Source organism: Poecilia latipinna, unplaced genomic scaffold, assembly GCF_001443285.1.
Source record: "Poecilia latipinna isolate Pla-1442-1.1 unplaced genomic scaffold, P_latipinna-1.0 Scaffold5, whole genome shotgun sequence".
Lineage (NCBI taxonomy): Eukaryota > Metazoa > Chordata > Actinopteri > Cyprinodontiformes > Poeciliidae > Poecilia > Poecilia latipinna.
Window position 1 is genome coordinate 721,596 of NW_015112621.1, and position 18,985 is coordinate 740,580.

Consider the following 18,985-nt stretch of genomic DNA (forward strand, 5'->3'; position numbering starts at 1 on the left):
ATCCAAGAGGCTCGGTCCAAAGCCAGCAGCGGCCAGTTTCCAATAGGAAATTTTCACCAACGTGGTTCGAGTCGTTAATTAGAGCTGTTGTTTAGGCATCTTCTTAACTTGTTCTCAGAGGAACCGCTTTGCTTTTCCAAAAGCAAAATTCACACAATTAGGCCATTATAAATGTCTATCCAGCGTATCGATCCTTCTTATGTTTTAATCTAAGCTTTTTGAGGAGGATCGTATTGTATGGAGACAGTTTAACCAACCAAATCATTTTATTTATCTTGGTGTCTCCTGCCAGATGCCCGAATGTCTCCACCCTAAGTTATTAAGCAGCAACCTGTGCTTGTGAGCGCTTACAGTCATAAACAAATAGTCTTTGGCTGGCACCAGGAGCACTGAAAAACGAAAGTTAAACGCAAGATTTATATCAAAATGTATTAATGCCATCTGGGTTGCTTGTGTCTAAGAACTGAGTAGAAAACAGTGTTTACAGATTCAGCAGGAAATGTGAGCTGTGACTCCAACTCAAACCAGCAGATTGACTCATAAAACCTGTGACGGGTAATAAACTAAATCACAGAAAGAGTCTAGACAGTTTGTGCAAGTGGATCAAACTAGTTTTGATATTTTGAGTTTCTCCCCTCCTCTTGTTTCTCTTTTCCTCTTTTAGACTGACATGAGTACTAAGATTCAGAATCGGACCACAAAGCCATTATTTTAGCCTTCTGAAATGATAAATGTTCATTTGTTCAGTTTGAATCTTTTGAGCGAAAACTCTACCTTTGAGTTGTAGCTGCAAAGTAAAAATCAGTGCTGCCATCTTTAGTTGCAAGATGTGTTTATTGTCTGAAACTTCCTGAAATAATTAGCAAGTAGACGTGAAAGTAACACTTAATTACTTTCTCAAAATTAAATTTGTAGTGCTGTTGGTGTAAATAATCATATTCCTCATAAATACACAAAAAAAAATCTTAAAATTTTCATTAGAAGTTTCTAATGAAATATTAATCCAACAGATTTATTTTTAATCAGTTGTGCAAGTGACTGGTTTATGAATCTTCAATGAATGTAACTGGCTCACATTGCATGAAACCTGAACGTCTTGCAGCTGAACCCTAATTGTGAAGCGGTACATTTCAAAGTGTGGATCCTGCTGTCCACGCCGTGGTTGTCTCTTGGTGATGGAGAGCATGTGTCGGTGGGCACGCGTGCTGTTGAGTGCTCCAGATCACCCGCTGCAGGCGTGACCTTCCCTCTCTCGCTGCTTAACCTAATCAATTACGGTTCAGAACAGAAGCCAGGAGAGTAGGGAGACAAAATGCCCATGACCTTGTCAGAGTCCCGAGGAGACTGTGAATAATTCCAGTTGAGTCCCATAAAGAAGGTTTCCATGGCAAAGAGGGAAGACTAAAGGTAGCTTGTTAGGCAGATAAAGGGAAGGTGTAAAATAAATAAGTTGGGCACGAAGATAAGACCCTGTGTTGGTTATTAATGTGAAGAAGAGAAAAAGGAATCAAGTCAGTGTGGGTTTTCAACCATCAAACTGTGACAGGAAGTTAAATGAACTTCTGGGTGACTTGCAAACGACATAAAAATGGTTTGTACTCTAGACCAGCCTCCTCCTACTACCTGAAATGCATTACTGTCAGAGTAAAAAAAAAAAAAAAAGAAGATATATGCACATTTATTTTCATCTATTTAAGTTTGGTGGGCTACGCTTCACAAAATTTTGATTTGACACTCTTGAAAACCTATTAACATCCATGAGCAATGACAGAATACTCCTCAGGTAGTTTTTATTTAGGGTTATATCCATTTTTTTTTTTTCATTTTCTAAAAGCATTGATCTGCTTATATAATCCTCAAAGTCGCCCTGGATCTGCACGGTGCAAATTCTGCCTTCAGACAAAAACATCAATTAATTATTCAGCACTGACTTTAGTCATTTCAAGTGGTGGCATTTGAAAGTATTGTATTTTAATGTGGAGACTTAATTTTTTTTTTATTGTTCAAGTACATAAGTAGGAACACTTTAATCCTTCCTTATTACGTATTATACATTGCATTTCCAAAGTCTGCTCTTTGGATTTATTTATGTATCATAAGATTCCAGCCACAAAACTGTTGGTATGTTATTAATGCGATGCAGAAATGCATATAGAGTGCAATAATTAGAAGTAAAGGGATAAATGAACATATTCTTGCTCAGATTAAGTCTGCTGAGTCAATAGCTTGAAGAACCACCTTTAGCTCCACTAACAGTTTTTTGAGTACAGTGAACCCCTGCGTGTTCATGGACTCACCTATTGGTTCATTTTTCCACGGAAAATTAATCCAAATTACTACCCGGTAATATGCAAATTAGCTACAATAGCTAATCATGTTGAAGCTCCATGATGGACATCGGAAGTGAGGATGAGGAGTATTGAATGGATGTTGTGCCAATATAGACATGACCTCTATCCATACCTTCTCTATCATGCAATATTTGACTGCATCTTACTCATCGTACATGATTGTTAATCTTCTTACTTTGTAAAAAGCGTTGGTTGCAAATCCACCAAGGGCTGCCAGTCCTTACGACTGGTGACTGTCATCCATCGTCTTCTTTCCTCATCACAGGGTAAACTATAAAATGACAAGTTTGGTTTGTGTAGCTAACAGCGTGGCACCCAACGTGCAGTTTCACATTGAATTCAACTAAATAAAACAGAAGGTATGAGTTTGCCCTGTAACCAACGTGTTGCTGGACCAATCTCAGTCTTTGCGTCCGTTGGCAAGACACTTTACCCCTCTTGTCTGCTGGTGGCCAAAGGGCCGTGTGACTCCGGTACATGGTAGCCTCACAGGGCAGTCTTCTGTCAGACTGCCGCAGGGCAACTGTGTCTACAGTGTAAGCCTACCACCATGTGCGAATGACTGAATGTAGTCATGTAAAAGCGCTTTAGAGTCCTCTGAATGAGATAAAGAGCAATAAAAGTACTTACCATTCATTTTCTTCACCACAGATTGTGTACCCTCAGCCAGAGCACACATAAGGGAGACTGTAGGTATTAGTTTCTGCTGTGACACTAATATGGTTTCCACTGTGCGTATTAATGCATGTTCAGGTGTACTTGGTGTTTGAATGATTAAAGTAGCTTGGTATAAACACTTGGAGGGGATCTGAAGTATTTGGAGATTTTAGCATGTCTTATTCTCACATGTCCTGACCTGGCAACATAGTCGGAGAGGATTTACTCTACATGTGGAGTATTGTGAATGATTCCCTTTTTTGCTATTTTGTAATAATCATCCCTTGAATTAAAGGGATAATAATCCATATAGTATTATGTAACCAAGTGGACAGGTTGGGACACTTGTCTCTAACAATGTTCTTTCAGGGTTGCTCTGTAACCAGCTTCACGCGTCTTCCCGTCGACACTGGCCAGCTTTCATCTGCACAGCATGATGCTGCCAAAGCCATGTTTTCCCCACAGGGAGGGTGAATTCAGGGCGGTGTTTGGTTTCTATTTTTCTCCCTTCACGTGGTGGAGAAGGCGTTGAGGGATATGAATACGTTTGCCAGGCACAGTCTTGTTCCAGAGCCCAGAAGCTGCCAAGGTTGATTTTGTCAGGGTCTGTGGATTCCCACTGTGAGGTACTTAATAATTCCTGAGGCAGGTTTGAGTAAATCTGACTTTATTTATTTATGCTTATTGTGCCTAACTGTAGAGGAAAAACATTAGCTTTGAGCCTTCACCATTCATAGAACTTGTAACTTTGCTTCCGTTGTTATAATTCTCGGGGTAGTTTGTTTAAATCTCTTCATTCTTCCCGGCAGTTTATGTGGCTGATTTTTTTTATTTTTTTTAAATCCAACATTTCATGTTTAACAGTAAAAACTTTGTGTTAGGACATCTCATTAAAAGGAGTCTCTATGAAAACCTTTGGTAGTTTTACTCAAATGGGTCATTGCAGCTTTGTTTAAAGGGAACCTTCACACTATACATCTAAGTCTTGTAAAATAAAGCAACTAGAATTTGCATCCCTGACCCCAACCTGAGATCTGCTGATGCCAAACTATGATCGATATCAATGTTAATTGTGAGTCTGTTTTGCTTTGATTAAGTCTTAAATAAAGCTTTACTTGTTCTGCCAGTGTTTTCTGTGTGCAGAAACACTTCCTGCGATGCTTATTTCACACTCGACCAGCTCCCAACACAGTTACAGCTGGAAGCTCTCCAGTGCTGCCACAGTGTGGGACAGGATTAACATTCAGGGCTTGGGAAAGTCACTCCAGAGGACACTATAGTTGTTTGTGTCTGAATTTATCTGAGGATTTCAACCAGCAACCTTTAAAATCCTCACGCTTCACCGGCACCACTTTGGTTGTACGTATTAGTTGGAGACGACTGCAGAGTACTCCACAAGATTTTATTGACACTTTAAAAAGCTGGGTAAGAATTTTTTATGAGTTTATGTTTTACAAAGCTGTAACTCATTGGAAATTGTTCGGCTGAAGGGCTGGGCGGTAATGCAACTCAAAGCTATTTCAGCAGCTGGTCTCTGCATGAATTCTTGTCTTTAGAGCAGCTTATTACCTTTCACTGCTGTATTATAGCCTAGGGAGGGCAAAATGTTGAGTTTGCACTACTGTAAAACACGTTTCAAGATTTTCATATCCCTCACAGTCTAGGGGGTATTTTAAATCTCAACAGCATCTTCTGAAAAGACAAATGCAATAACAAATCAGGCGGAGTGACGATGAATACAGAATATGTTTTCAAACATGCACAAGCAGACTGTCAAAAAGAATTATGTTCTGTCACTGTTCAGCTTCTGTTTTCTAAGTTTTATTTTGTTTGCTGGTTTGCAGTTCAGTGAAGCAAAAATTAATCTGATCCCAAGCTAAACTTGAACTTAGGGGACTGAAATGATCAAATATTTATGCTTTTCTCAAAACCCCGACCTGAGGAGTTGCCCACTGCGGAATCCAACAAATGTTCAGGAAATGATAGAAGCCTGTCATTTTCCAAACGAATGTTAAAAAATATTCTTTGCTGTCAGACATAGGAATATTTCTGAGAGTCAAATTGTCAGAAATATTTGAAGTAGCTCCATGTTTTTCCTATAACATTCCACACCAAGTTTTATTATCTGCAATGTTTGTAGCAACATTAAGGAGATGTATTTGAAAAAAAAATCTATATCATAATCTATCAAATCTCAGTCTGGGGGATGAATCTTGAGGAAAAAGTTTTTGCCACCTTAAAAACTTTTTCTGTTTTTGCTTTTTTGTTCAAATCATCAAATAAAACCTGAGTAAATCCAAAAAGCAGGTTTTGAATTATCAGAGAGCAATCTAAATAAACCAGAATTGGTGTAAAAAAAAAAAAAAAGTTAAAATAAACCTGTACTTGTGTTCTTGTTGGATTTAGAAATTGCATTTATTATTAATCAAATCACTGTGTATTCACAAATGATTAACTAAGCAACACACAAAAACAAATATAAAGACTAACAGAAACAGTCAGTCTATCTTTGCTCTACAGCAACAGATTAAATAATTAATAACCTGAGGAACAAACAAAATAACTGCAGCAATACATTTATTCAAAAGTTTAAATTGACTTTTAAGTTTGCTCATTTAAAAAGACAGAAGAAAGGTATTTCCCTGATTTTATGTTCCTATTCTGTGCAAAAGAAAACCATGAGGTGAAATCAAAATATAGAACCATTATTGATCCATCAGCTTTCAGCACCAGAACCACGACGATACCGCAGAAATGAAACCCCATCTCATTTTCTGTCAGAAACAAATCCAATTATTAAATGGAAATCATTTTTATTTTAAGTTGGACAGGGGTATGAATAATTATGGCCTTTAGTGCAGCACAAAAATGTGAGATTCTGGGTCACAACTGGCTGAAATAACAAGTTGCTTTGACTAAAGCAACAATTAAGAAAAACAGTTAATGCATGTGAAGATTCATATTTGAGGAAAGCCTACACGTGTTTTGCCCTACACGTTGAGTAATCTGCAGTTTTTCACAACATAATTGGTGAATGTAAATAGTCTAAAGCTCTTTGTTTTGTCATTGAGAATTTTTAGCCAAGTTCAAGTAAAAAGCAAAAGAATGAATGCAAGGAAAGAGACAATAAATCTGCACGTTAACTAATAAAACAGAAAAAATGACACTTTTTAATAACAAAATCACACTCTGCAACAAAGGCAAACAAAGCACATATGGTGAAATCATTGCACTGTCTGCAGTTGCTTCACCTGGAGTTTGCAGAATAGTCTCGACTCTGATTCCAGCAGCAGCTGATATTAGCTTGTTTGTTTCTAACCCATCAATCATAGTCACCTCCTAATGACTTATTCATTAACTTCGCCAAAACACACATCCCGATGATGAGACTGGAAGGAGCATGTTTCAGGACACGCAGATGCCGGGTTTGCAATCAGCATTCTGTGGTATTAAAGCCACTATTAATCAGTTTTAGTCGAGCTGGAACACGTCCCAGATGCACGGTCCTGGGAGCAAAAAGAATCAGAAAAATGCTGCCTGTGTGCATGCATCTATCTGCAGGGTACGGTGTGCAGCACAGGCAGGATGGGGAGAGATTTAAATGCTGTCTCCTAAACGAGAAAACCATGACATCAGCAAAATGCTCCTAACAATAAGGTAGACATTTAGCGTAATGGCTGAGTAAAACACTGTCCATTGGTTCGACTCCTTAAATTAAATGAGCGTCTTAGATTGCTGACCAACAAAATGGAAGGATGGAGGGTTTTACCAAGTAAAATAAAAGCTTTACAGATTCTTGTAAGGTATTAACTTTTAAATATTTTATATTTTGGCAGGTCACAAAATGTTGTATATTTTATGCAGTAGACCAGCGTATGTTTTGCTTTACGCCAGAAGAATGCCAGAATACTTTACTGATTTTTATTTTCAATAGTTTTATCATTTTTCTTCCACTTCATAATCATAAACTGCTTTGTGTTAATCTACCCCATAAAATCCCAATAAAACAAGTAAAGCAACAATGAGTGGAAGAGTTGCAGAGTTGTGAATATTATAAAACATTAGATCCCTGGTATTTGCAGGGGCAGCTTTCTATCAGGTTTCCTGTAATAGATAGACTCTTTGGATACGTGGGACCCGCTCTAATAACTCTTATGGCCACCTATTTTAATAATTCACACACTAACACACGGCACTTTTCCATCAATCTGCTAATGTGCCATTAGTGGATTTCTCGTTTAGCAATTTGCTAGCTGTGAAAACATTTTGCGCACTTAGCTTCTCCTAAATTATTTTGCAAGGTAAATTCTGAAATACTAATTTGCTTTGCTGTTTTGTAAACCTTAGGAAATCTCCATTAAGTTGCACGTTTATATTTTAGTGCTGTTTTTGAAGTGGGTAAAGACTGTCTACACAGCAGCTCTGTTTCTTCTTCTCAAATTTGCTCCTCTCTTTTTCCCCCAATCACTTTGTTTCAAACAAGAACCATACAGAAGTAAAATAAAACACAGAAAGGGAACAAAAACTAAATACAACATCTGAGGGCATAATAAGAAAATTAGTAATTCTAGAAAATTAGTTGTTGTCTTTCAAGGGAGGGTATAATTTGAATTGAAGTTAGCACTTGACCATTAGTACAGCATGCTTTAGCGTTAGCAGAACTAATGTTTATAATTAGTGCTGGTCAGTGCAACTAACTTTTTAGTTAGTAGTGCCTACAATTGTCCAACACCAAATATACCGTAATATGCATCAATATGCACAGATAAAACCATTTTAGCGCGACTACAGAAGCTCATATCTACATTTGTTCTCACTGTTGCCAATTCCTCAGCAAGTAAAGTAGCATTAGCAGGAAGTAGTATGCAGTTCTGACAGTTGCTACCACTCACTGCATGGTGTCACATCACTTAATTTCCATATTTGGTCATGAGCAATCTGGGAAGTTGAAGAAAGAAATATCAGCAGGAAAATAAAAAGTGCTTCATGATTGGCTACTTTACAAATCCAAGGTAAAAGCTTATATAGTAGCATTGCGCCTGAGCATTTCAGCTTCCCTAGCTGCATTTTCTTTCAAACACTTTAGATATTCTCCATGATGAAAACCACAAATAGGTCCTGCTCCACTGTATTGCAAGGATCTGTATAGAATGTTTTGATATTAAGAAATTCCTGTGTATGTAGTCATTGCGAGCAGGGCTTTTTAAAGTTCTTCTTTCTTGAAAAATCATGTTTTTTAGACATATCAGGAAGCCTCGTTGTGCTTAACCCCTTATGAACCTTACTGTATGTTGTATGTGTATCCAAAACGGAGAAGATATTTCTGCAGGATGCATCGATGTTTCTGGATGCACTGGGAGCATCAAAGGGAAATAATAAATCCAGACACTTTAATCTGAGATGTGTCACTCAGTTTGAGAAAAGGTGAAGGCCTTCATGCCTTTTAGTGTTACAGCCCAAAGAACAACTCCATCCGCACAAAGGAAGGGTCAGAGAGAAAAGGGTGACCCGTTTAAAACATGCCAGCAACGGGGTCTGACCTTAAATCCATTGAAAACCTCTCTAAAGCTGAAATGTGCTGTTGCATAAGCACTTCTGTACAAAGACTAGTGGAATAGTGACAGAACCAAACTGTGTAGAGGTATTAAAAGGTTCCAGATTGTTTATAAATGTAATTTGAGTTTCAGTGTTGACTGAAAATTGGATAGTCAAACTTTTTTAATGAATAACAATAACTGTGATTGCGTTTACACTATTTTTTTAGTTCTTCAATATCTTCAGACATTTCATTAAAGCGTTTTAGAGGTTTAAGACTTTGACTCTTATTTCGTGGCTGTGACTGGAATCCAGGGGTGTCAGTATCTCTTCCCAGCGCTGTGCCAGAAACATTTTCATACTGGGCTTTTACAGACTTAATCCACTGTTGCATCCACTAAAAATCACTCCAGATGAAAGTGAAAGTTGCACTCCTAAAATATTACGTGATTGGCACCACGGGAAGCCTTTTATGTTTGTCCAGATTTGCCGAGTGAATTCAATGTGATCAAGGGCAGATTTGATTGAAAATGTAAGTCCAGGGTAGAAAGTGCATCTCTCAGGCTTACCACAGGGAAGGGGAAACAGTGTGTGTCTGACTGCCAGGCGCAGCTGCCGGCCTCTGAAGCGATACCCCGGGTGGGTGCTGTCTGCTGTGGGTGACTACAAAACGTCTCCTGAGGTGGCCCTATCAGTTAGGCTGTCACAGTGTTGTAGCCGTGCTAAATACCATCGTGTCCTTGGATGGATTCGCTTTGCTCCTGTCATTCATCATATGTTAAAAGAGAACTTCTGGCTGAGTAATTTCCTGTTTTGACTTAACTCATACCAACTGGTGTAAAAGTACAATAAGCTACAGAACTAAAGAAATATACAGTATCATGCTGCAACTACAAAATTCACTGCAAAATTCACATTTTTAACATTTTTGTACTTCTATTTGGGATTCTACTGCTCCTAAAGACAAATGAGCCATCTCAAAAACCTTCCGAATGAAACATCACAAATTAGGAGGCACTGCCCATCACCTAGCCATCTCAGCAAAGCCCAGTTTGTTACCTAGCAACCCCTATGGAGCACCACCCATCGCCTAGCAACCCAAGCTGTGCTCCAGTAGTTTGGTCAACTTATTTTATCACCATATGTACTGAACAATGGCTGCTGGAAGAGTGTTTTTGTTGTTGAATTACAATCCAGAAACCAATTGGTGCATTGTTGTTTATTGTGAAGGAGGCTACACTAATGATATATGGTTATATAACTGCACATCTATTTGCATTTGCCATTTTCACGTTTAAGTGACAAGAGCTGCTAATACAGGCATAACTGTTGAGACCAAAATCTCGTCATCTAAGAATGATTTGGTGCAGAAACTGTAAAGAACCTGTTTTTGTATTGCCCATAGATCTACCCTGACCTGTTCAAGGAAGCATAGAAGGTCACATTCAAGATTGTTTCTGTGACACAAATTATAGCAAAATTTTAAACTCGACTAAAATTGACATATGGTTTTAAATTGTTCAAGAAAATCAAACAGAAATATGCAGCTTCTAAATGTGGAAAGCTGATAGTGACATGGCAAAAGACACTGTAGAGTATTGAACAAACAGGGCTTAATGTAAAAGATCATTTGTTTTTTATCTTTACTTTATCATCTTTGTGTTTTGTGTAGCTCAGAAACAGTCAAATTCATTTCAAGTTTATTGTTGCAACTTTAAGAAACAAGTGGAACAAGTGTACATATTCTTAAAAGCCACTGCATTTAGCCACCAGGAAAGTAGTTTTTAGTTGGGGATAATTAAGGTAAAAAGTGGAGATTTTTTCTAGATTTTTCATTTTAAAATAAATCTGTTTGTATTAATCTTCATTTAACAAAGGAAGACCTTCACAAACACTTCGCCTGGTGAAACATTACCTGTCCGGGTCACAAATTCTTGGTCATACGCTTGGCTCTTATATCTGTCATTGGGAATAACTGGAGTGAGCACTGCCTCTCTCATTTAATCGTCTCTTGGCTGTGCTGTGAAACATGGATGATCCAACAAGGAATCAATCATTACATAGTTATTGAGGTAATGGGTGAGCAAATATGTTTCCTGGTGGCTGTCCTTATTATATGAGGACTAGTGGGCCCCCAGGAGACCGCACAGCCAGATGGAATTGACGGGTTGTCACTACTGAATGAACAGGTAATGAATTACTCCAGGACAAATGGGACGCCACCTGGGAGATGAGGAGGAATCCTCTCAGAAAAAGGGAGCAGGGTGACTGGCAGCACCCAGCAGCCCTTCTTTCTTTAGAGGAATCCTGAATCGTGTTTGTTTGGGGTGGGGGGGGGGTGAAACAATAAACTACGGAGCTGGAAGAATGACTGAATTCTTTTCGCCTGATTTTTTTTTGGGAGGGATTAAAGATAACAATAGGTAAATGTCTTCCAAATATTTAGTTATAAATTACGGAACCAAGTAGAGGGATTCCGGCTGGGCTGTTTCAGGACTGAAAATTACACGACGCACAACAGAGAATCTTCCCAATTATGAAGTCCAAACCCGCCTGCTTTCTGCTGGCCCCCTTTCTTGAAACCAGCTGATTTGTTGTGACATTAGAGAAATTGTATTTCTCTGGTGACAGTCATTGCTAAGGGATATGATTATGCCATGGTAATTATGATTGTTATTTGCAATCACAGCTGAATGGAGTCGGAGTGTGTTATTTTAGCGGTGCAGATAGGAGCGTGCTGACTCCACTGGTTGAGACGCAGACATTCTGCTGTTATTAGCCCCAAAAATACCCCTAACCACCAACACAAGATGAATGTAGTGGTTGCTCAGGCACCTGAGAAAGGTTTGAAACGTGGGTGAGCAGAGAGAAGTGAGGATTTGCTTTAGATTTGCTCATCCTGCACTGAGAACTTTATTAGTGTTTTTTTTTTTTTTTTTTGGCTGATTAGTTTTTTGGCTGGTCAGTTACTGGTGAAACACTTTTTTGACATTTTTAAAAATTTGTTTTGAAAACCACAACAGTTTTTCTTCAAACTGTTTTGTGATTTAAAATCTTTTCAAAAACATGAAAGGGAAAGAAACGGGATGACCCGATGAACGTATTAAATGACCTAATTATCTCCTTAGCATGCAGTTACGGTCTAGAGACCAGCTAATGACCGAATTATTTGATGCAGTTGTGATGAAACTGATCTAAAAGTTGAAGCCCTGTGAAGTGGAGTTTGGAAGCCTTGGTTTAAAGTTTTAATACTTAATTAATCTTCTACTTTGATATATTCTCTTGTGCACTGTCATCTGCTTACTTCGTGAATTATTGGTCACTCTTGTGTTTCTTAATGTTATTTCTTCATTTTTGCTTTTCTCTCAAGTTTCCCTTCCAGATCTCCTCTGCTTTCCCCACAGCTTCAGCCTTTAAATTAAATATGGTTATTAGTTTTTAAGAGTGTCATAAAAACATAAGAACACACATCCGAACACTTCACAAACTAAGCAAAGTGCATATGCATGCGCTATAAACCTCCATTAATAAAAACAGAGACAGAAGGATTTGAAAGGTTCAAACTGCTGTAGTGAGTTTCATAAGGTTGCTGAAGCTCTCTTGTTTCAGAGTAAAGTCATGTCTGATAAACTGAGCTCTTCTGTCATTATGCAGTCTCTGTTTCTTAAGAAGCAGTTATGTTAAACCTTTCTTCCATCCACAAAGCAAATGTTGGGACAGAATCCTGTTTCCACATACGTAGACATTATTTTTTTACTGTCACCTTACCAAAGTGAAGAGCTCTTTTTCTCATACTTATTAGTTCAATCAGGAGCACTAACAACTCCCAAAATTGCTACGAGAGTTTGGTCACCATTGCAGATAGCAGAGATATTACTTTGTGGAATCTGTTAGCAAACGACTGAAACCAGAAAGTAGAAATAAATGTATTTTAATTGGCTTCTGTAACTTATAGCATGTAGCACCTTTCCCATTAGCACACTGGCTTCTCACTCCTGTCAGAGAACCTTCCCAGATTTTTGCTACATGATTTGCAAGTTTATCAGCGTCATATCAACCCAGTTACCAGCCCCTTTAAAATTTCCCCTTTAATCTTTTCTACAGGAAATGCCGTTCGTAGAAGTTTGTTTTTTTTACTTAGTAATTTTATTGTATCCTAACAATATGAGCTATAAGGCGTAAAATAACAAAAGTCTGTATACTCTAGCATTCCACTTGGATTCAAACTGTTGTCCTTTCAGCAGCGTACTCAGATTCTGCTTTCAGGGTTAACAGATTAGGACTGAATCCCAGCTGAGCTGACAGCTGCACTTTCAGTCAAGTGAGGGCAGCTCCACTGCTTAAAGCTGCTGAGATGTGAAAATGGCAATTTGGTTTAGTTAAATCACAATGTAAAATTTATAGATTCAGATTTGCTTGTACTTAGGAGCCCACATGGTCCCTGGTAACAGAGTTCTGAACAAAATACAGCAACAGAAGTTGAAGTCCAGGTTTTGTTTGAAATAAAAGCCCCACTGAGCTTCTGGTCTCTACGGCTGCAAAAAACCTGAAGCAAAACATTATTGACCAACTGTCAGTTGAAAGTGATGATATTACACTGATGAAAAAGCAAGCTGTAGCTTAGATGGCTAAGATTAATTGTAAACACTATATTTCCAATAGTATTGGCTTTACACACACAGGAACTTTAATGAGTTTTCAGTTTTTATTCCAAAGGCTTTAATATTTTCTTGCACCATTCTTTGTATCTGAAACAGCTTCCATTCATCTAGGAATGCAGTCTACAAAACTTTTGAGGGTGTCTGTTGGAGTCCCTTGCTATTTGAAGACACCGATGTTGGAGAAGTAGGCTTCACACACAGTATCTATATCATCCCAAGGATGTCAGGCCACTACAGTTCGTCCACATCAAACTCACTCATTAATGGTTTGGGGTTCTTTCACACCAGGCCTGTTTAGTTTGCTTTAAACAAACTTTAGTTCATTTGTGCTGAAAGTCCTGGTTCCTTTGTGGTTCCCCTAAAAGTCTCAGTTGGGTTGAAGTGAACTCGGATGTGATTCGAGTGCAAATGTGAATGCCAAGTGGACCAGAAAATTTTAAACACACCTGCTTTCAATAAAATGTGGTCGTGCAGTTGGTTGTGATCTGTCAATGTAGCTCATTAAACACTGAATTACAGGTATTACTGTGGCAACCAGCTGTCCAGTCATTACACCACCTACAGTCACTCAGTTCTTCCCTCCATCACATACGAACGTCTGTTGGTGCTTAGAGCGCAACATAGGGAATCTTTGTTAAATGGCTTCAAATCAAACAAGGTTTAATTTGAGGATCACAGTTTCTGTGAATGATTCATTCACTGTCAAATAGAAAATCAGAGCTTCCACCCTCTGGCCAGACAAAAAGGAGAACAATACCCCAGCTAGGCTTTTGAGAATCCTGACAGAGGATTAGTCGCTCATTTCCTGCTGACAGAGAAATACTCAACTTCTGACACGAATACAGATGACATCAATCTGAACTATGTGGAGCAAAATGGAGGTTAAGCTGGGAGATAATAAACATGGATTGTCAGAATGAAATGTCAAGGCCTTGTGCAAAAGTAGTGACATGCATTGAATCATTTTGACATATTTAATAGCAAACCTATTTATGATAGATTTGTAATGGAATCTCCTCCCAAATCTTTGGTTTTTCTTCCAGCTTTTAGCTACGTTTTCAGGCAGAAATGTCTCAGATTTAGCTTCATAACCCTTCCTATCAACTCTGACCATCTGCATTGCTCTTCTTGTCGCATAGCAGTCCCACAGCACAATGCTGCCACCACATTGTTTCATTCAGTTTAATTTGTGAATAGTTACAAAGTGTTTAGGAAGGATCTCCAGTAGCAGTCAGTCTTGCAGTGAATCTGAAGTGGCCTCTGAAGAAAGACTGTTCCGGAGGCTGCCATAACGTGCCAACAGCTCAGTTTCCTGCCTAATCTGATCTCTGCTGCTCTCCCAGAATTACAATCAGCCTCTGGGCTTTCACTTCCAGTTTAGGTTGATGTACAAAGTTCTCTGTGAGACGTTTATAGTTTGGGATTTTGTTTCACATCTAGCCTTACATTATAATTTGACACAACTTTATATTTGTGGTTTTGTTCACTAATGTTCCTCTTGGAGCTTCACAGAACAGGGTTATTTAAAGTGAGATGAAATCTCAAACACGTCAGCCTTATAAGGCGACTTCTGATGTTAGTTTGCTTTTGTGATGTTTTTAAAGTAAACAATTCTGAATTGAAATGCATGGCTCTTTTCATATTTCAATTTAGAAAATCATAAAACCTTGTTTTGTTTACAATTATGACATTTATCCTTTAAAATCTCTCAAAAATACACTAAAGTATGTTCCTAAGGGCATGAAAATACATTTGCAAGGCACTATAGCGTGAGTAATTTTTTTTGTTGTTGTTGTTTTAATGCTTTTAGACACCAAAATAAGTATATATATTGCCTGTAGACCTGAAAAATAAATTTTTCCTACTGTTTCAGTTCACTGTGATTGGATGGCAGGAAGAAGCTGAGGAGCAGAGGTCAGAACTCACCCCATCTTATCCAAGAGCAAAATGACCAGCAGCACAAGACTTCTGCATTCATATAAAAGTTGACTAGGTGCAAATCAGGCTGCCCACTCAGACTGGCTTTATTTATGCCTCATTATGGGTCAGTAATGCCACCGCTTCTCTTCCTCTTCAAAGTTGCATTGTTCAAAGGTGCATATATCAGGGAAGCATTCATGCAGGATGATTGGAAGATTTTTCCCCCCCCATCCTGAATACAAATGATTTTACAAAGAAAATATGTGAACATCTTTATTTTTTAACAACGCTGCATTCATACTTTTTGAACATGCACTGCGTACATTTATTATTAAAAAGATTTCCCCCGATTTCTGATGTTTGATCTCGCCGCATACCTTCTAATTTAACATGGATTTGCTGTTTCATTCCAGACAGAAACACCCTCCTAATTCAGTAACGAGAAAACCCATAAACAGAAATGAACTTAAATTTGTTAGCCAGACACCTAAACAATGAGCTCAAAGCACTCTGAGGAAACTGCAAGGCTGAGTAGTAATTCTCTGAGAGTTAATTACTCGGAGCAACCATTCACATTACACACGGTCACACGTTTGATTCAATCTCATTACAAAGGAATTGATTCTTAATGCTGCATATAGATATAAACCAATCAATTCGCCCGGCTTGTTCTTGAGAGCTCATTTAGCTGAAATTTCTGTGTTTCCCAAATAAAGTTGAATATAGATTAAGACACACCATTTAAATCTATTTAACTGGACAATTTAGAAAAGAGAGCCGAGAAATAATCATTATATGTTTTGTTTATTTTGTGCTGAGAAGCAAACGAGCTGCTATGTTAACCTTTGAAGAGTCTCTGAGGTTTATTTGAAGACTTTGGGTAACACTTTATTTGAAGGGGGGTGAATAAGACTGTCATAACACCTGTCATGAACATCAATAAGCCTTCATGAATATTTATGACTGTTGTCACAAAGCATCATTCGGTAAATTATGACACTTTTAATACAAAGTTGACATTATTCAAAATGTCTTTGTTATGACAACTTGACATTAACCAAGAAATCATTACTGTTTAGACTTTACCTTTAATAACATAGTTACCTAATTTTTAAAGTGCAATCAGTAATACTTTTATAACAAATTTATATCAGTAATGATTTCTTAGTTAATGTCAAGTTGTCATAACAAAGACATTTTGAATAATGTCAACTTTGTATTAAAAGTGTCATAATTTACCGAATGACGCTTTATGACAACAGTCATAAATATTCATGAAGGCTTATTCATGTTCATGACAGGTGTTATGTCATGTTTATGAAAGTGTCATGTCAGTTTTATTCAACCCCCTTCAAATAAAGTGTTACCAGACTTTGATTATTAAACGGCAAAAATACATGTTTACAGCACTTGACCTTAGGAAATGTACCAATTAATTAGAAACACAGGCAGTGTGTACATGCAGCACTACATACGGATCACACACCGTCCCGCTTCTATGTATGTATTGGACATTTGATTATTGTCTAAAAGGGAAATGTTTCTTGGCAGTCATCTCAGAAAGTGAGACAACAAACTGTAAACGGTTTGAAAGAAAGTGAAACTCGTATATTATCTAGAATCATCGTCACACAGACTGATATATACCAAGCCTTTGTTTCTTGTAATTTTGTGACTATTTCTTACAGGTAATAAAACCTAACATTTCAGTGTCTCAGAACATTAGAATACTGTAGCAGAGGTCACTAATGGAAACTCATGGTGTCAAACACTAATCAGCTAATTAACGCCAAACACCTGCAACGGTTTCCTGAGCCTTTAGACCTGTGTGGTCCACACAGGTCCTGTGTGGTCCTGTGAGTAGGCCACACACAGGACAGTGTGGCCTACTGACCACACTGTCCTGTGTGGTCAGTAGGCCACACAGGACACCCTTCACAAGGAGGGTAAGGTAAGGTCATTGCTGAAGAAGCTGGTTGTTCACAGAGTTGTATATTTCCAAGCATATCAACGGGAAATTGAGTGGAAGGAAGAAGTGTGCGAGGAAGAGGTGATAAGAACAGCCTACAGAGGGCTGTGGAGTGAAATCCATTCCAGACAAAACATCTGTTGCTGAGAATGTCAAAATTACAATATTTAATGTGATATTCTGGACTTTTCTTTACTTGTTAGCCATAAAAAATGAAAAAAAAAAACAAGCCCTAAGTATTTCACTTTACTTGTAATGTAATTTTTTAAAATTACCAGTTTGCTTTCTGGCATGACTGGCAAGAACTATTGCACTTTTACCCAGTATTAATTTGTTTTAGATGTACACGTCATTGTAAATCAGATTTTGTTTTGGAAAGGCGGAGACATGCAACCATGAACCCCTCACTTACTTTCTGCATATTCACACTTCATATTCATTTTCTTAGTTTTTTACAGAGATTTAACGTTTTATTGAGCCCCCACCTCTCGTTGCCATAGTGACCTGCTTTGTAATCCCAACAGACCAGGACTCATCAATCTTCCACTCAGATGATGTTCTGTCATCACTCTGGTCAGCTCTTATTGATTTACCTGCACCACGAACACGACATCCATCAATCTATTCATACGTTGTCTTCTGCATACCTGAGATGACTTTGCAGGAGTAAAAATTCAGAGATTCCTTACGCCGGGGAACCACTTTCCAAGAATATCCTGGGGATCCCGAAACGTTACCAGATCAAAATGTATTGATTTCTGGGTCTGCTCTGAGTCTCCTTTCAGTACGAAGTACCCAGAAAATGCCAACAGAGCAAATCAACTTCTGCCAAAGGAGAATCGTCCATCACTGCTAAAATTTGACTGCAAAACTTCCTGTTGGTGCAACTGAAACAGATCAGTAGGATTCGAAAACGGTCGGTATGGGGAATCGCTCTCAAAAAAAGAACTTTCTATCCTCAACGTGTAAAAAAGTTATGGTTTGGACTTTACATTGGAAATGAATAAAGGGCATACTGTATTATCATTTGGTAAAGTCACCCAGTTTCTTAGAGCTTAGTTTATCTTCTGGTTCTAGGCTGACATGTCAACCATTACCACTTGACGTTTTTTTTTTTTTTTTTACCTTTTTTCATTTTATTTTTAATGCTTTGATTATCTGAAGCATTTAAATGTGATGAAGGAAAAACAGATGAAATGTGAAAGAAGATTTTTTTTACTCTTAGATATTAATGTTTGGTTCTGTTGGCTTCATCAGATCGAGACTTACAGCTTTTAAATGATGATAAGCATCTCAAAATCTGATTTTGGTCTTGATTTGCAAACGTGTAGGCTGCCCTCTCTGGGTCGGGGAGAAAGTCCTGCCCCAAGTGAAGGAGCCTAAAGGGTCGAGCCAAACTGACGACATCAGTCCACCAAAATTGAGTCATTTTGTTCTCAGCTTCACCCGCAAAACACAACCCTGGATTAGGTGGAAGATAATGTATGGATGAATTAATTAAATTAAATATACCTCCTGCTTTATTTAGGCTTTTCATTCGCTTTTGGTTGCTGTGGTTTTCTGTTGCCCATAACAATCGTCCCAGTTATCACCTCAACACATTCAACGTCCTCAACAATTTTCTTTTTCTTCACCAGTTTCAGTCTATGCTGTTTTCCTTCAGATGTGCCTCCTTCTAGTCCTTCTTGTCTGTGCGTTTCTGCATTCTCAGGCTTCACTTTGACAGTCAAAAGCGTTCTCCCACGTTGATAATAAAGCTTGCATCAATAATTTGCTTCTTAGAAAGCCGTTTCCGAAAATAACGTCAACTTTCAATTAAATGCTTATATAATTTATCACAAAATGGAAAATGATTCCATTTCCTCCTCACTAAAACTGACAACACACCCTTG

At 38.1% G+C, this 18,985-nt stretch overlaps 1 long non-coding RNA gene across 1 annotated transcript; it reads left to right on the forward strand.

The window, feature by feature from the left end:
* Window positions 1–4,229: 4,229 nt before the first annotated feature.
* On the forward strand, window positions 4,230–15,207 carry LOC106964155 (uncharacterized). The gene is made up of 2 exons (XR_001428338.1): window positions 4,230–4,433; window positions 15,078–15,207. It is a non-coding gene; the product is annotated as an uncharacterized LOC106964155 (long non-coding RNA).
* The last annotated feature ends 3,778 nt before the right edge of the window (window positions 15,208–18,985 follow it).